At 38.5% G+C, this 18,733-nt stretch overlaps 1 pseudogene across 1 annotated transcript in view; it reads left to right on the top strand.

Moving 5' to 3' along the window:
• Positions 1 to 13,059, top strand: part of LOC309598738 (ATP-dependent translocase ABCB1-like) — a 42,895-nt pseudogene extending 29,836 nt beyond the window's left edge. Inside the window, exons 14-20 of the transcript in view lie at positions 2,018 to 2,146; positions 3,073 to 3,150; positions 5,978 to 6,061; positions 6,936 to 7,136; positions 10,806 to 10,906; positions 11,870 to 12,012; positions 12,948 to 13,059. The product of the transcript in view is annotated as an ATP-dependent translocase ABCB1-like (transcript). The remainder of the gene's footprint in view (positions 1 to 2,017; positions 2,147 to 3,072; positions 3,151 to 5,977; positions 6,062 to 6,935; positions 7,137 to 10,805; positions 10,907 to 11,869; positions 12,013 to 12,947) is intronic.
• The last annotated feature ends 5,674 nt before the right edge of the window (positions 13,060 to 18,733 follow it).

Here is an 18,733-nt window from a genome sequence, read left to right on the forward strand (position 1 = left end):
TGTGCTCGGCCATAGCCTTTCAGAAGGTATGATGTGGCACAAAGCAATGCAAAAGCAACAAGATGAAAGGGATGTGAGATAACACTTCTGAATAGACTTTTTATTACAGAGAGAATTTCTGTAAACCTGAATTTATGGTGTTTGTTAGAAAATGAAGCTACATTCTCAAGCAAGCAACACTATTTGTACTGGTGGGAATTTTCTAACATTTTCTGTCAGAACACGCTATTTTGTTGGAACGGTATTAATATTGATACAGTGCAGGATATTATTGCGGTTTTGACCATGCAGGAGAGAGACAAACTGAGTGCGAGAGTACAAGTATATGCATTTATGTGTGCTTATGTACTCATGCCATATGGTACTCATATGCCGTACCAAGAAAGAATATACAGTCGTGTTACTTGCATGAGTTGTAGAAGACAAAGATTATCTTATCTGTCTCCTACAGGAATCTGAATCAGTTTAGAAACAAATACAACCCTGGAAGCTGAACCTCAGGTTCATGTTTTGACTCTTTTGGGATGAGGCTCTCGGTCTTGTTTATTCATGTTTTTCACAGTTTCACTACAAAACAAGAAAAAGGAAAAAATGAAAACACAGCAACATCTGCATTTACCAGAGCACTTTTTACAGCCAGTCAAGCTGTAGTATATAACATGAAAGATACTGAAATAGCCTATCTTAAATCTTTTGTAATAGTACACGAGGTGTTACCTTCCAAAGAACTGTTTGGGAAAAGAGTATTATGCCGGTATTACTTCAGCTCTTAAGGCAAAGAGTAATAGAAAACATCCCTGAGGGAAGGGGAGCATGCTATGCAGTTGCAATCTTTCAGCAGTTGTCCCCAAATCAGTCCAACATGGAAAATAATCTGACAAAGGGCAGAAGATAGATATATATTGGGAAAAAATAGAAGTAAGGTCCTTCCTTTCTAAAACATTAATTCACTCTCAAAACTTCTAAAAATATTTTCAGGTATGATAGGATTTATAACAAAACTATATTAGAAAATTGAAATAATTGCATTGCAAATTTTATTGCTATGGACCAAGGTATAAAACAAGGTAAACTGGAGTCACTCTGAGCAAAAAGTAAATAAATTTTTCCTAAGGCAAATTAAATTTCATTAAAAAATTAAAAATACATAATGACAGTTACTCAACATCAAAAATATGCAAACACAAGGCAACAACAAAAAATATACAACATCCACAAAGATCTATTTAAAAAACTTAGAGAGCTTGGAGACCTCAAACCTTATAAAACAGATTTGTGTTATCCAGACTTAGGAGCATTATCTTTATTTCTCTACAAACTTGTTGAAACCAAAACTATATCATCTTCTTGCTTCATGAACTATGATTTTTTTACCATATATAAAAGTAGGATGATGGCTTGATGATACTACATCTTTAATATTCATTTATCCATTGCTGAGATAAATAAGTACATGGAAGCTTTAAATGGAAAATTATTTCCATAACAAAGCAAACTCCCCATACAATGTAAATCGTATTTATTTTTTTTTGTTAACATATAGAAAACAAACAATAGAAGTCTGTTTATCACTGAGTCTCAGCCTAAAAAAATAATGGGTCTGTGAAATATAACACATCATATTAAGAACAATTTCCATATTTCTCTCTCAGTAACTAATCATTGTTTAACGTGCAATAATCTTCAGCCAGTGACTCCAGAAATGCTATTGTAGAGTCTGAAGACATGCCTCTGCATTTTGCAGGTGTGAATTGCAATAATAATTTACTGATGTAGGTTGTTTACTGATGTGTGTTACCAAGTTTATCTTGCCAAAAATACCAGTCAAGCCTTCATTGACGAGACATGTAATCACTTCAGATCTATAAACTTCAAAGAAAAAAAAATCTTAGTTCAACAAGAACTGGCCTTGTTATCACTTTAAGTGTCTGTAATGCATATAGCATGTATGTAACGGTAATGGGAAATTATTGCGCTGTAACTTAAGTAAATTAATTTTCAAAATCTTCTCTTGTAGATGTTTGTAGAAAAAGCAGAGGCTGCCGTCGGGGACACAAATAGCATCTATGCACTGCTGTTCTTAGGTTTTGGACTAATTTCTTTTGTCACTTCTTCAGGTAAGTTTTTGTTACTGCAATTGTTCATGGTATTTGAGGCACTATATAAATTTATATATATAAATCAATTCAGTTGTTATGTGACTTGATGTGCATCTCATTTACATGCACGAATAATTTTAGTTATTGCTCAGCTACCTGTGTTGGCCTTGCCCAGTCATCTGTAGACTTCTGAACACAACCTTGCTACCTTCTGCCAAGACAACAGGCTGCCTTTTCTGAAATGACCTCCAGCCCTTGCCCTCTCTTCAGGCAGAACCAACCTCCAAATTTCTACTTCTATGATGCCCTTGGGAAAGAAAAGAAATTGGTGGTGTAGCTGTTATGGATATTTCTCCACCCAAATGTGTCTGCCTGTCTCCCTCATCTCATTTCTGTGTAGTCTGACCCTGCATGGCCCTGGCCCAGGAGTGACAGATTCGCCAATACATCTTTGTGCACACAGAGTTGTGTTGTAGTCAGTGAGTATCGGTGCAGCTTCAGAGGCTTCCCCTAGAAAATAACCTGTAGCACTACAGTTTTTTGACTGTAAGCTCTTAGAGAAAGAAAGGGAAATCCCTGGTATTTGTACAGTGCCTAAAACAAGTATAGGGTCTTACTTATGATACCACCGAGCCTGTAACTTTGAAGTGAACAGTTTCAGTTTGAGATCAGGTGCAACAAAAAAATTCCTGCCATTAAATTATTGTCTGGTGGGGCTTGAAGACTGTTACATAGTATATACTTGTTTCTTAAAAAACAACGTCTCATTCTGTGCTCTACCCGTATAGGTTCTAAATTTAGCTTTTAAAAACTTTGATTACCTCAGATATTTTTTACTTAATTACTAGAATATTTTTTACTTAATAATATTCTTTTTAATATATATGCAGATGGTCACTTAACTATTTATCTTAAACAAACAAAAACCGTGATTAGGCAATAAAAAAGGTGGTGTTTTTTTTTCCTCAAACAGAGTTTTACATTTGGCAAAACTGAGGAAATCCTTACAATGAGGCTTCAATCCATGGCATTCAGAGCAATTCTGAGATAGGTAAAAGCATTATATATTTTGCTTCCTGAGGCTTTAGATATGCTTGTTTGTTTACATGCCATAAATTTTCTTCATGTTTATTTAAGTAGTCATGCTGCGATCATATCCATAAAGATACCAGACTGATTTCTTTAGCTCAATTTATAAACTGACTGGACTAAATCTTCATAACAAGGCCAAGTAGATATTTTAAATGGTTTTAAAACCTTTTTATTAATATAACTAATAAAGTTAATCTTGAAATCAGTGTAAGAAAGCTCAGAGGTGATGGTGGTGTTTATTTAGCTTATTTAACAAAATCAAAGCACCCAGAAAAAGTAGGCTGTACTCTAAGAGGCTGAATCTGAAATTCAGATCAGCCTTCAGGGTCAGCTAACTCCATGTATAGTGGAGGTTACAGGACCTAGATATCTGACTAGCTGCACTCACTAAACTGGTGGCTGCTCCTGTGTAGCAGGCACAGAGCCAAAGGCAGCCATGGTGGTGGTAAGGGGTAGGAACAGGGCCCTGCTGTCAGGCGAAGTACATTCAGCAGCAGGTGAAATTTTTTTTAAATAGTCAGCCTGAAATCCAAGCACAGCAGTCTCTAGTTGCTAAGCAGTAAGGAGGATGGCAAGGATCCTAACTGTGTGCATAACCAGCTTTATCACCAGCGTTTGATGGTTGGCATTAGTTGCTTCCTGGAGCCAGTGCTGTGGCGAGCTGCTCAGCATCCCTCTTCCGCTGCAGTGGCTGTAATGTACCAGTGCAAACGGGTAAGCCCTACCTGGGAGGCACAGCCTGCACTCATATCTGCCCTGCAGGCTTGCCAGCACTTCCAGTCCATATTTCAGCACAGCTACAACTAACTCAGGTATTTTTGCCTCTTTTGCTTCCATTCCTACCTTTACAAGTTGCTTTTCCTACCAAGTAATTCTTTTAAATTCACCATGTATTTTAAAGAAATGTTGGTATTTAGTATCTTATTATCAATCCACAGCGTAAATTCAATCCTTCCCTGAATTTTTATAAAATTTTACTCCCAGCTGACCCAACTGTAGGTGTGCATGTGATCCCTGAGGCAGTAGAAAGCGGAGCAGTGTGAGAATACACACATTGCTCCCTTGCCTTTCACTCGCCACAGACAGTGGCCTATCCCGACCATGCTAGCCTGATACATCTGCAAGGCTGGGACCAAAGAGTCGCTTTCCAAACAGGCATAACCCCACCACTTCTTCAGCCCATACAGCTGAGTGAAGTTTTCCTGGTCTCCACAGAGAGAGACCTTCCTTCTTGAGCAGTTCCCTGAGCCGCATCAGCTCCCCTTTCGTTAATCCCTTTCACTGGGGCCCAGGTGCCCCTTCTTTCTGGTTTATATGGGAAGGGATTATAGGTCACCTCCTTGGAAATTAAGTCCCATGAGACTTTTTTGACTAGCCCAGGAGGAAAGTGAGGTCTGTCAGACCGGGCTGAATTTCAACAGATCCCTGGAGGAAGGGCTTGAAAGACCCTAAAGGTAACAGAGAGGTTTTCATGGTCTAAGGAGTCAAGTAATGTCATTATATTCACTTTTCTCACTCTGGTGTGAGAATAGTGTTCACCTGGCATCATGTTCAAGTATCAGGCACTACATCAGTGGGACCTGGGAAGATTTTGTGTATTAGCACCAACACATGTGGTACGTTCTCCTTATCACGTAACTCCAAAGTAGCCATCTGGCTGTGTGAGCCTAGAGCCACATTGAAGCTGTTTGTTTTACACCTTTTTTTCTTACTGTATTTAAGAATACAGTACTTTACTGCACTTAGAAATAATCCTTCGCCCACAATAAAACCCCATGAAATCACAATGTAGCACGTTTTTTGATGTCTAAAGCTTATGCATTTATATACTAATGGTAGGAAATATAAAAGCTCTTACAGTAACCTTATAAACAGATATTACACAAAAATACCATACTGTTGATAAGAATTATGTGTGTATAAAGCAATACGGATATTTAGATTGTTTCACGATAATAATCTTTTGGTTTTGATATTTGACAAATCTGGAGGAAAGATAGAGTGAATATTTTATTTTTACTTTCTGGGTTTAAATAAGACAAGTGTTTTGCATTTAATTCAGATATTTTAGTTTTCGAATAAGTGCTTTAGAGTCACTGCTCCCTCTGACCAATTAATCTGAATTACTAATGAGATACAGAAGTATATGATTGACAAGATTTTTTTCCCCTGAAAATAGTGTTTTCCAGATGAGGAAGAGGTAGTCTTGAGTGATCTCCCAGCACTGCATATCATTTTACGTCATCTCAGACACCACAGAGATTTTGCAGCAACACTCAGACTTTCGAAACACTTCACAGCAGACTTACAGGTTTTCACAGGACTTGTAACTGACAATTAAGATGTATTTTTAGCTTTATAACAGGAGAAAGTATATTGTTTAGTTAGTAGTCTTTGCAGATGCATGTTATACATCCAAGTAATTGTCCCTAAATGGCAGATTCCTTGGTATTGCTATTTAGTGAGCATCTGATCATCAAAACCATGCTAAATGCACAAGCAAAAATTTCTTATAAAGCTATATTTGATATGAAATAATGTGGTCGTGTTTGTGCTATTGCAAAAAGGATATACAGATTGTTAACACAACTTAGGTTTGAGTTTTGTATTCCCGTATCTTTATTAAACTTTTTGGTCTATTGTATTTATGGTTACATATAAAAAACATCGTATCGCATGTGTCATCCTGTTGTAATCCAAAGCAATTAAGTTCTCTTGTGCAACCTAATTAGATGATGTGCAGACTAAAGTTTTTAAGATTATAATAACTCTATTTCATGTTGTAGGAGATCAGCTGGTTTGATGATCCCAAAAATAGCACTGGAGCATTAATTACAAGACTTGCTAATGATGCCTCACAAGTGAAAGGAGTAAGTAACAAGCACTGGCAATGTTCATACCTGGTTTGGCATGGAGTAAGTTACAGACTGGATTTGACAGGTAGAAATCCCGCACACACGGTCATCTGGAAGCTGTTATTATTTATTAAATAATATAATATAATTTATTAAACAATTATTTATTAAAGAATATTTTGGTGTCACACAAAACTTTAATATAATAATAGTAGGTCAGATATGTATTTTATATATACATCTATCTTTGCTTTTAGTTCATACTAATGTTCAGTCATGTTATCACTAGTATAAATGAGTCATCCAAGGAGTCCGTTTATTTAAAGTTATTTATCCAACCTGCTTAGATGTCTAGACAGCATTGTGTTTCCATGTTAAATGTTACAAACATTAACAAAATGCTTAAGTGTATGCCTCAAAATGAGGATTGCTCTCATTGCAGCACTGTGTTTGTTCACACGCTTAAAGTTAAAAGTGGCCAGAGAGAAAAAATGGTCATCTCGGACCCCCAGTTAGGAAATGTCACGTTTCAGGAGACGTGGCAGGTTTGAAGTCATGGTTCTATGTATAAAAAATATGAGATTTATGAAATGTCATTGTGTTTTCTTTGGCAAAACCTGAAAACAAGGACTATAAGTCTGAGTGAATAGATGGAAGCAGAGGAGGAAGGCTAGATAGGATGCAGAAGACTTGAGGGAACGATCTGTACAATAGAATGGTTTTTCAAAAGATAAAGCATACCGTTCTGCAGAATATTTAGACAAAATTAGGCACTTTCAGATGTCCTCTGGTGAATAAATCTCAATTGTCTAGGTAATAAACATTTACTGTCTAGTTTTCAAATAAAACAGAGTAATTTACAACAGTTTCGTTCTTATCCAGGCTACAGGTTCTAGGTTCCAGACTGGCACTAATTGCCCAAAATGTAGCTAATCTTGGGACTGGGATTGTTTTGCCATTGACTGATGGATGGCAGCTGACTCTTCTGTTTTTAGCCATTGTGCCAATTATTGCTGTAACAGGAATGATTCAAATGAAGATACCTGCTGAACACGCAAAAAAAGATAAGGAACTGGAAATCACAGGAAAGGTGGGTTCGGTGACGCTTTTATCTGTTTTTATGTTGTACTACATAGTGTTGCTTAATAGGGACGTTGGTGATGGATCAAGAATGTACTCCTCAAAGTAAAAGACTGCATTGCTGTATTGTTCTGACAAAATGGTAATGTAGCAAATATGAAGCTGAAAATTGAAAATGTGGGCTATTCATTTATGATCTCAAATAGTTTGTACCATTCAGAGCATACTAAGCATTTTAAAAGTCCTGGGTCCCTCATGCCTGTCCCAAGTCTGCGTTTGGGTTCCTATTCTTTCTCAGCACTCCGCTTTTTTTCCCTTTCCTTCATTTCTTGCCAGCTTGTTTCCTTGCAGAGCCCCTCTCTTCAACCTGTCGCGTATCTTCTATTTCTCTTACCTTGTAGTTCTCTGTGGGCTTAGTATAAAAAGGCACAGTATAGACACTATCAGTAACAAGGACGCATGAAAACATCACGGTGACAGTGTAGCTGACCGTGCCCTGCAATCCCTTGCTCTGGTTTTCATTCCTTCCCCTCTCAGCTGAGAAGGGGAGCAGGAGCCTGGGAACCTGCTTCAAAGAATCTGCTTCAATGTGAGCGTGGCAGCAAAGAGTTCATTTCATAACTTGGAGAAGAACTGTTTTCTCACTTCCCAAGACGTGCTGTCTCAGGACAGACCGTGCTTTGTGAGGACTGGGTTTTGGACACTCCCCAAGCAGCACAGCACCTGTGGGATCTTCTCTTCTGCCGTTTCCCTCCCTCCCATTACACTGTGGTGAGTTGTGCAGAGGAGTCGGGGCACAGCAAACCTCTCTTTCCATGATCTATATTAGGAAAGTTTCTCAGAGGCATTTCTGTGCTTCCAGGCTGATTAGCCAATGTTTTTGGATGTTTACTCCTAGCCCTTTTCACAGTAAAATAAAAAGAAAGGATATTCCTCTTGGTTTTGCCTGCCAGGCATTTTGGTATAAATCTACATAGCAATGATTCATTGTAAGGTCAAATCACAAGGCATCCGCAGAATATTGTTGCCTGACACACACAAATGAGTATTCTCTAATAATATTTTTTCCCAATAAAAATGTAACAAATAGTCAAGAGAATTCAAGGGAATTAACTCATCTTTTATTTATCATGAATTCTACAACAGTTTTCAGCTGAGGCTGACAATGCAACTTGAATTTAACAAGGAAAGTCTCACAACAATCTTTTGAAATAAGTATGCGGTGCAATCATTATATGATCTGGCTAAAATTGTTAGCTATTTTCTATGTCTCTTTCCAGATCAGCCTCAGCTGATAACAGTGGTTGGGAAAAGGCAAGAGAGGGTAATGAAGGGACCAGAAGTGAAACTTGGAAACCTCGTGAGCCCACAGGTTGGCTGTTAGAAAAACAAAGAAACAGTCTAAAAGAATCTTTCTTCTAATAAGAGCAAATTCTTTAAAGGTTGTTAGTGAGACAACTGTAAAGCTTCTCAGCCTCAAGGCATATTTAAATTGGCTGTGCAGAGAAAAATTTCACTTTACCTGTCTGTAAAACTATTTTTATCAGTAACACAGGCATAAAGACAACACAATGTTTGTCTTTGTAGGGGAGCCAGATAATACTTACATGCAGTTATGTTAGTTTTTCCACTTTATTTAATTATTTCAATATCTTATCCTTCATGTTACTTAGTTTGTTGTCTTTCTTCTTTGTAGATTGTCTAAGCATTTATTCTACTTATTATGTAGAAGTAATGATGTAGAAAGGAGGGCCTGCCAAATGCATGGGTATAGTTAAGTTTTTGGAGGTTAGCTCTCATATGTTTAGAGCTGCTAGGCTTTTCCTTTTTCTTACTGAGTTGAAGGCTGAGTCATGTTTGCTTCCAAGCTGTTTTCTGCACTTACAGTAAAGGCTGATGATTCACAAGCCTAGAGGTGTTTTGCTACACATTAAAATAAGAAGTTAAAAGAGATTTATTTTTAAAAGAATATATATGTTGAAAAAAAGAAACCGGTTCTTCTTTACATGATAGGGTAATTAAGAAAAAATACAAAATACTGTCACTAATTATTCGTAAAGTTTTGCCAAACAAGTAACCTTCTTGAGTGCATTCTTATGCACTGAAATATTTTATAGTTATCTCATAGTCAAGTTGTTTACAGCTGATTATCATTATCTCATGCCAACTTCCTTGGAGACTACTTGCAAGAACAGTTACATGACTGTTAGGTGGTGACCTGAATATGTGTTTGTGGCAGATTATATTAATCAGAACAATTTTTTGCAGATCCTCAGTTTCTGGCAAAATTTAAAACATATTTCCATAGCAATTCAGCAAAATGTTTCACTCTCAACATATCAAGCAAACCTGAAGGAAAATAAGTCCCAGGCATTTCTAGCTCTAGGTAAAAATCTACTCTACTCTTTAAAAGAGGGGTTCTTCCTGGAAAACTGCCTATGGAAAAATGCCATCTTCACACATGAGAGAGAAAAATAAATTACTCTCATTGAAAGGTAGTGCAGAGACAACATAGCTAAAGGAGAGTAAATGTATTTCATGCTTTCCTTATGAGCAGCACAGTTCATCACAGACTTATCTACTGGAGTCAGTTATCTCCTGGTACAACGCCCAAGCGCACGATTTGGAGTGGTACAGACAGCATGCGGGGCTTCTGCGAAGACAGTGGGATTCCACAGTGTACAAATCTCACATGAGTGATAATACGTGAGAAAGAATTGAGCTTGAGTCCCAGGTCTTAGGTGACTTTCTAGACAGTGGATAATTTTTTTTTCTTTTCCCATAAAATGAGTACATTGGAACTAACCTATGAGCTGGAATGAGTATAGTGCTCCATGAATATACCTTACCAAATGGCTTTCCAAGATGCTTTACATTTTGAGTTTTGATTTGCTGGATTCTCGACCAAGGCTAAACCAACTGTTGTTATGAAAAGATTTGCTGATGATATTAACTACAAGTAAATCCCCTTAATATTTGGGGAGCATTAAGAAAATTAAGGCATGAGCTTCCACTAGTTTTCAATCAAGATTGGGTACCTAGCATCATTAACCATTTTGGAAAGCCTTTACTGTTCTTTCTTCAGTGGCAAAACAGGAAGATTTTCAAAGATATAAAATTAATAAAATTTAGATGTCAAGCTGCCATATGGGCCAGGAAAATCTATCTCTACATTTTTAGGAATGGCCTGTGGTTCTGAGTTTTTCCTTTAGGAGTTTTGAAAGATGCCCCATATTCCAAAAATGCTGAGAATGCACCCTGGAAAAGATTATTTCTTTACAGGTGAGCTCAAAATCACTAGTTGCTCTTGAAAATGTGGACATATGTTTACCCTGCAGTTGCAAATGCATTTGCAGGTGGTGCAGGCTTGCTCAGTTTATCCTGACTGGGCTCCCGCAGCAATGCCAGCTGCATGGCATCATCCTTGTGACAGGTTACGCGAGCCCACTGGAAAATAAAATCCCATTGCCAGCCAGTGCTAAAATATATGCTGTCTCAACTTCGCTGCTATAATCCATGCTAATTGAATATATTTAATAGCAGCATATCTACAAACGTTGCAACCACGTTTTCAACAGTATTATAAACATACTTATGTTGTTATTCTATTTATCGGATTATGTTTAAAAATTTCCATATAATCTTATTTCTGCTGATGAATATCTGCTCTCTGATATGGATTGCTTCAGAAGCCATAGAACATATTCGAACTGTTGTTACTTTGACTCAGGAAAGAAAATTTGAGCTTATGTGTGGACAAAGTTTGCAAGCATCGTATAGGTAAAAGAATGCTTCTTTAAAAAAAGTTATTGAAATGAATGAACATAAATTAACACCAGTAAACTGAATCACAATTTATCTCTGTCAGTGCATCATAAAATCTTTCATTCCAAATTCAGCTTTGACATTAAAAATATAGATTATCTTTCCCTTCAAGCTAATGTGCTTGACATTTTAGGTAATGTTCTAAATGTAAAGTTCTAAACGACCTTTTTTTTTTTTTTTTTTTTTTCAAATTCTCCAAGGTGATGTTATTGGCTGCTGTAATTCTGGAAATAGAAGCCTTTATTAATTCTTATAACCATGAGCCCTTTCTTCTGAGGGAACCTCTTATTTAACAAACCAAAAGTCAGTTTTTACCTGTATGTTTAGGTAAGATTCCTATAAAAATCTGTGGGATTTTCCTGAGGAAGGAACCAAAAGAGTGGAGCTGCATAGCAGCTTCTGTATTTGTTCACTCTGCTATTTTTTCGAAGTACTACTGCAGATCACGTAAAACCTCATGGATGGTCACTTGCTTTAGTTCAATGTAAGATAAAGCACAAAGATTTGTTCTATTGAAGTCGTTTCTGCGTTGTAGAAATTCTAAAGTTCTTGATAATTTTTCTCATGTGGCAGTTAGTTGAAACTTTGAATTGCAACTGTATTATAATTTTGAAAATAATTTTAGTGAATGTATGAGGTGAAGACAATACAAATTGTATGTATGTGCTCAAAATATTTAGAGTTAGAGCAACTTCTTCTGTCCCAATAGTCTCATTGATTTTTGCAGACAGAGAGGAAACTGAAGCGTACAGGAATGATGATGTCTTAGGTTAGGGTCTTACAAAGAGCTGGAGATTATGTTACTTCAAAATACTAAGGACTTGTGGTTTCCTTTGAATTATAGGATACTCTTCACATTCTTGATTGCTACAAGTGAATGTACAATATGATCACAATTATATGTTTTTTCTGTTACAGAAATTCAGTAAAGATGGCACATATCTTTGGATTTACTTTTGCCTTTACACAAGCTATTATGTACTTTACTTACACTGGGTGTTTTAAAAGTTTGGTACCTATCCTGTGAGAAATGGACATATGCGGTTTAAAGATGTGTTTTTGTAAGTATCTCTTTGTTAGGTTCTTTTTTGTCCATGTGGGAGAATATGTTTGATTTTTCTATAGGTATCATGAAATCATGGAGTATAGAACTGAAAAAAAATCAATAAATACTTCTGTCTTCCATTCTTCACCCTTACATTCCCCTTCCTTCCTCACACTATTACAAATACAAAATAAGTGATGCTTTTAGACTGTCTTTAGCTACTTACATACAATTTCCCTTGTAATCAGCTTGCCCAGGGTAAAACGAAGGCAACATGAAGACAGGTAAAGCAAAGCCATTTCTTGTTTTCATGGCCAACAAGGTTTCTTTAACAACAGAATCACATGGCTTAGCTGTAGGGAGTGTAGGTGGACAAGATTAAAAGGTAATTGGAGCAAGTAACGAGTGAAACTGAGGTGAGGAAATTATAAGCCCTGGGAGAGAGAGGTGAAGAGCAGGAGAAAGGTTCAGCAAACACCCAATCTGGAAAATGCCCAGCCAGAGCTGAAAAACCTTCTCCAAGTGTTTCCAGTGAGTTGTTCCCACCAACTGGCACCTTTCCAACCTTCTCTTTCCTCCCTCCCTATCTCCAGCACCTAACCAAATGTTTTGCTTTTCTCCCTGTAGCTGAAATCCCTGTCCGTATTTGTCAATAGCCATCTTGTCTCCCACGCACATCCCATGCTTGCTTTCAGTGCTTGCCACACTCTTGCCTGGCATAAAGTCCTGCTGAAGCTAAAGCTGCTGCTTACTCTAATTACATCAACCCCTTCTCAAATACCAGCATTACCCTCCCTTCCCCTGCATATTCAAGCGAATCCCTTCTCCTCATGTATCTTCTTTCCTACTGCCCTTTGCTCATCCCAGAAGCTCCTAATCTGCTCATTAAAGCTTTTCTTGCCTTTGCCACATCAATGTCAATGTATTTTTCTCCTTTTTATCTTTACAGAGGTTTTTTTCACCTATGGTGTTTGGTGCAATGGCATTAGGACAAAGCAATTCTTTCACTCCAGACCATGCCAAAGCCAAGATGCCAGCTGCCCACTTGTTCGTAGAATCATAGATCATAGAATCACAGAATACCAGGTTGGAAGGGACCTCAAGGATCATCTGGTCCAACCTTTCTAGGCAAGACAGTTCATGCTGTTTGAAAGGAAGGAAGTGAAGGAGAGAAGCCTGTAAGTAAGCACAGTGTTATGCACAGCATAGCATACTCCTCTAATTTCAAGCCTGTTTTTCCTTTTTTTCTCCCACTCCCATAATAGCTACTGGGAACAAGTACTGTGTGAGTCCATTCACATCTGACTCATCCAACCAAATTGGGGTTAAGCTTTGCTTTGTGTCTTCTCCCGCCAAAACCTCAGCTGTCTCTTGGTGAAACATCTTTAAGAGCCAGTGGAAATAGGGTTAATGCAGCAGAGATCATTTTTCAAGACTTTTTTGCATGAAGCAACCTGAGTATGGATATTGAACATATAACTAGGCCTCTAATATTTAACCAGAATTTTTTGAGGGATAACTTACTTGCAAGTTGTCCATAACAGATTGTCACATACTTTAGTAACCAACAATGTATATGAACATATGGGTGCATTGTGGCCTGTCATATAACAAAGGGGACAGAACGTTCCAGAAAACTATTACATATATATTATAAACCTTGTGTTTATTATATATATGTGTATATATGCATATATACACACACACACAGATAATAAAGGAAAATAGCTATGAAGTCTTATGAAGTATCATACATTTGCGCTGTTATGTTGATTGGTCATTTGCATATGTCTATATTTACATTTTATATATACTCATTCATATGAACTATATTTCTTCTTGTGTAGGCATAGATCCACATTACATATATCATATTACATTTTATAGTAAATTAATTAGAAAAGATCTTTAAGTAGAGGGATTGATTCTGCGCGTAGATCAAAACTAGTAGATTATTCTCAGTATCTTTAAAGACAACAATGAAAAAAATCAGCAAAAAACATGCCAAGAATCTGAACGAGGTCCTTGCAAAGCAGACAGAAGTCAGCCACCTAGAGTTATTGTTAGTCTTGAAAATGTAATCTTGTTTAACAGATGGTGTAAGAGAAGCTGTCAGAATTTGTGTTTATGGAACAGAATTTTATTTAAAATATGCCTGCAGAGTAGAATATTTAGGAGAGAATTTGTGTTTTCACAATAGCTCCTTACTACATATTAATTCCTGGGAAAAAAAGAGGTCTGATCCTTTGGAAAAACTCCCACTGATCTCTTTTATAAATGCTCTTCATAGTCTTATGATCCATTACATTAGCCTAAAAAAAGGACCTAACTCTACTGTTTTAATCAGAAAATATTTGGTAGAAACATAACATTCAACGGTGTGGCAATTAACTACCCAACCTGACCAGAGGCCAAAGTGCTCTGAGGTTTGAACATGAACGTAGAAAAAGGACAAACTCTGGCTCTTGTTGGTAGCAGTGGCTGTGGAAAGAGCAGTGCTGTTCAGCTGCTTGAGAGATTTTATGATCCACTCGGTAGAGAAATGGTCAGCGTTCCACATCGAAGTGTAAGTTGCAGGTACATGATACATGCTTACTCTATTTTCTAATATAATTTATTTGGTTTTTCCCCCACTCTTAAGTAATCTCATTACATGTTTGCTAGTGTAACTATTTGCTTTTGTCAATGTTTCTAATATAATTTTTTGTAATTTTTTGAAAATTAAGGGCAGGAACACATGGATTTTCAATATTCTCTATGCAATCATGGGGAAAGTAAAATTTCTGAATTTCCCATGCCATTTCAAGTAACTAGAACAAGATCGAATGGACAGAAGTTGCTGCATTGGCCTGACCAGAACCTACTGGTATCACTGAGGTTTAGTTTAATTACAGTAAGGATGGATTGTTGGAAATTTAACAGCGGCACTGCTTAGGGTAGCCACCGAACTTCATTGCATCGTCACCTAGCATGTAAAAACTCAGTCAAGCGAAGATGAAAAAAACTTGAAAAGCTCTTCTGGGATCTTGAAGCATCTGGAGGCTGCAGATAGATGCCTGTGCATTCCCAGGACAATTTTGTACTTGCCAAATAAAGCGATCTCATATTTAATCTGTTTCTTCACTTACATCCGTATTTCATCCATAGTCAGGGCTTCAGTTCAGAGGATTTGGATCTTTCCTCTAAAAGTCAGAGAAAAATGTGACCACCGGCCTTCCCAAACACAGATATCTGCCTCCCACCATAGTCCCAACTCTCTGTGAAAGGCAAAACTGTCATCTGTAGCTCAAAACTGCAGCCTGAAGTACAGATAGCCTCCTTGACAGATGGAGATGCTGGAGTGACCTTTTGGCTTCTTCTCCCTGGAGTTTGTATTTGGTTCCTGATGCTTGTCAATGAGAGAGTGACCTTGAACTGTGAGAGATCTTTTTCTGAGACTGGAAAGAAAAACTTATTCAGTGCTTAATCATTTAACTGCTTCTGTTACATTCTGAGAATAAGAAGACGGATTCATCTCATCAACCCACACAGAAAGCAGCTGGCAAGTCAAGTTATTCCTTACAAAGGGGTCCCTAGTCTCATACATGCACAAATACATTTTTTCTTGTAAAGATAGAAACATTTAGCCTGTTATTTTTCAGTTGATCATTGTATTGAGGAATCCAAGCTCTGGGTTAGGGCTCCCTGCAATGCCAGGTACTGTATAAACAGAACGAAAAGATGATCTGGGCTCCAAGAGTCCAAAGTCCCAGTGCACCCACAGGAACAGGACAGTGGTTTAGTCCACAGCTCATTAGCTCTGCTTTAGATGATAGAAGTCATGAGGATAAAGCAGAAATATGGACTGCTGTTTGTTTTATTTCAGACAAAATAAGTCTCTGCATAACGGAGACGGTTAAACTTATAATTGTGGATGCTAATGCCCAGGTAAGGCACGGTGGGAGAAGAGGAGGAGTTTAAGTGCTGATTATATAGAGTTTTACACATGTATCTCATCTTACATGAGCAAGTGGTGGTAGATGAATTTTTGTCACTGATGTACAAGGATGATATTCAGTTATGGGATTAGGGACTGCTGTCCATTACTGTCCCCCATTACTGCCATTTGAGAGGCGAGGACATCTGACTCCCAGATCAGCATAACAGAGATGGCATAAAGCTGCTAATAAAGGAAATGGCTGTGGAAACAGTTTGTGGCATAGATCTTCCACTGGTTTCTGAAACAGATCTTTCTGTCACCAGCATAGTACCAAATGTCTCCAGTACCGATAGCAAGATGACAGAGAAAGTAGATCTGTATTGGCTCTTTTAGTTCGGTTCATAAACAAGGGGGGTGCAATACAGTGGTTTCATACAGCTGGAGTTTTTCAAGGTTCACAGAGACATCTGATGTTGTTGTATTGATTGCAAACATAACTAGGCTTTAACACTCATCTGCCCATCTCTGCTGCCGTGCATAAGTGCCTAAGTTAACAGACTCAGGGTATGAAATGGCCTGAGGGCCCTGTCTGCTAAAGGCCTTTATGTTGCTAAATTTAAAAAAACACAAACAAAACACAGCCATCTGTAAAGTGCTATGATTAAAATATATTCTTTCTGACTTCTTAGCTCCTGGATGGCCAAAATGCAAAGACTCCAGATATCCAGTGACTGAGAGCTCAGATTGGTATCATCTCACAAGAACCAATGTTGTTTGACTGCACGATTGCTGAAAACATTGCATATGGGGACAATAGGCAGGAGGTGTCACGTGAAGAGATTGTCAGTACAGCAAAAGAAGCCAATATTCATTCCTTCCTTGAATTACTACCAAAGGTAATTAGGCCCTCATTTCCAACTTGCAACTGGGGAAAAAACCCACAGTGCCTATTCATGCTTCCCTAAGTAAATACAGGTTAAAAGCATTTAAATTTCTGTGACTTACCAAACAGACATTGAAATTTGGGATTTTTTCCCCCCCAAAAGACCTGAAGGACAAGCAGAGAGCGAGGAGGTGACAGTGGCTGCAGGCATTTTCTCCGTCCCACTGCTGCAGATGCCTGAATGCGAGGGGTCTGCGTCTCTGCAGGAGAAGTGTCTGTTAATAAAATAACCTGGGTGATACTGGTACTCAGGCAAGTCATTCGAGATGGGAGAGCATGGAGCAAGAGACATGCAGAAAGTACTGAAAAAGAGGCTGGGTACTACTTCCCTTTAATTAAGTGCTAAGGCAGCCTGAGGAGCGCTGGTCTCACCCTCCTTTTTTCAACATCTCATTAGTCAGGGATGTAAAGTCGCACACAGAGTTGGCTTGGAAAACCAGGGAGAGACCTGCCACCTTGTGCCTGCTTCCTTCTCTCCCTTTTCCTATTTATACCTGTTGTTACCTCCTGGTTGCATCTGATCTGACAAGGTGAGTCTCTGGTATAGCGGATCTTTTTGCTGCAAAATAAATAGCACCTTGGAGGAGAAAGCAGTTTCTACATTGGTTGTGAGTAATTATTCTAGGAAAAAAAAAATCCCAGAAGCTGATCTGCTCATGTCCCGCTGAACAGCTGCTGGCAGGTGAATGCAAGCAAAGGCTCTCCCTACCCACTGTCTGCACGGATCAACTGAAGCCGACACCTCCTTGTCAGCTCGCTCTTGGGGAAAATATGGGCTAGGACAAATATTTCTCAGTCAATAAATTCCCACAGGATTAGGAGGTTGGTGGGTTTTCCCTGCAAAGCCTCATCCCTCAGATGAGAGATGTACATTTGTTCACACAGCAGATAACAAACAGGGGACACACAGACCTGGAATCAAATTTCTTGAGTGAATTTGTGTCAGAATCCTGCTGTTAGATGAAGCTTCCTCTACACTGGGTACAGAAAGTGAAAAGGTACCTTGGCTTTGCAAACAGGAATAGGGATTTGCAAGTTGGCTGGTCATGCCAACAGGATGCTTTTTTTTTTTTTTTAAAAAGCCAAACAAACAAAAAAACCTTATGAACCCCCCCCCCCCCCATTCTAAAAGCAATTCAGTATTAGCAATTTTCAAGATAATTTTATTGCAACATTTAGCATCTTTGTGGGCACAGAGCCCAGAACACCAGGTGACATTAAAGAACTCCTAACCTTCAGAGTACTACAAAAAAAAAGGGGGGGGGGGGGGGGGGGGCATCTTAAAAGTATGTGTACTAAGTTCACCATACCTAGTGCTTAGAAACTAGAAGGGACCCATCAGCAGCTCCTGGCTGAAAAAGGCATCTGCTGTTCTCTGGGCAATGTTCAAAGTGGGCCACGCAATGGGTGACAGGGGGCAGTACCTGGTGCTGAACTGCAGCTGTGCAGCTGGTTCCGTCCTTTGTGTGAGACTATTAAGGACATTTCACTACTGCTGGTTTTGGTAAAATTCTGTAAATAGTTTCCTTAAACCCCATAACTAATAAATAACTGAGGTACATTTGCTTTAAGAACCCAACCCTCTTCTTCCACCAGCACAAAAGCTGGTTTTACATCCTCAAAACAGATGGGCCCAAAGCACCGTTCCAGGTATGGCTTTCTAAATAAATTCACGTGCAACCCAGAGCAGGGGAAAAAGCAAGCTTGTTGGGACTGGCATCTGGCTCAGTCCCACCAATGCAGAAACCTGGCTCCTGTTATCGGTTTGTCGGTGCGCTAATGGGTGCAGCCAATTTCTGCCACCCCCTGCTTTAGTCTCAGTGTCTTCAAAGCAAATGGTGCCTGTCCCATGACAACGGGACTGCACAGCTTAAC

This window comes from Platalea leucorodia (assembly GCF_965183815.1).
Source record: "Platalea leucorodia genome assembly, chromosome: 1".
NCBI lineage: Eukaryota > Metazoa > Chordata > Aves > Pelecaniformes > Threskiornithidae > Platalea > Platalea leucorodia.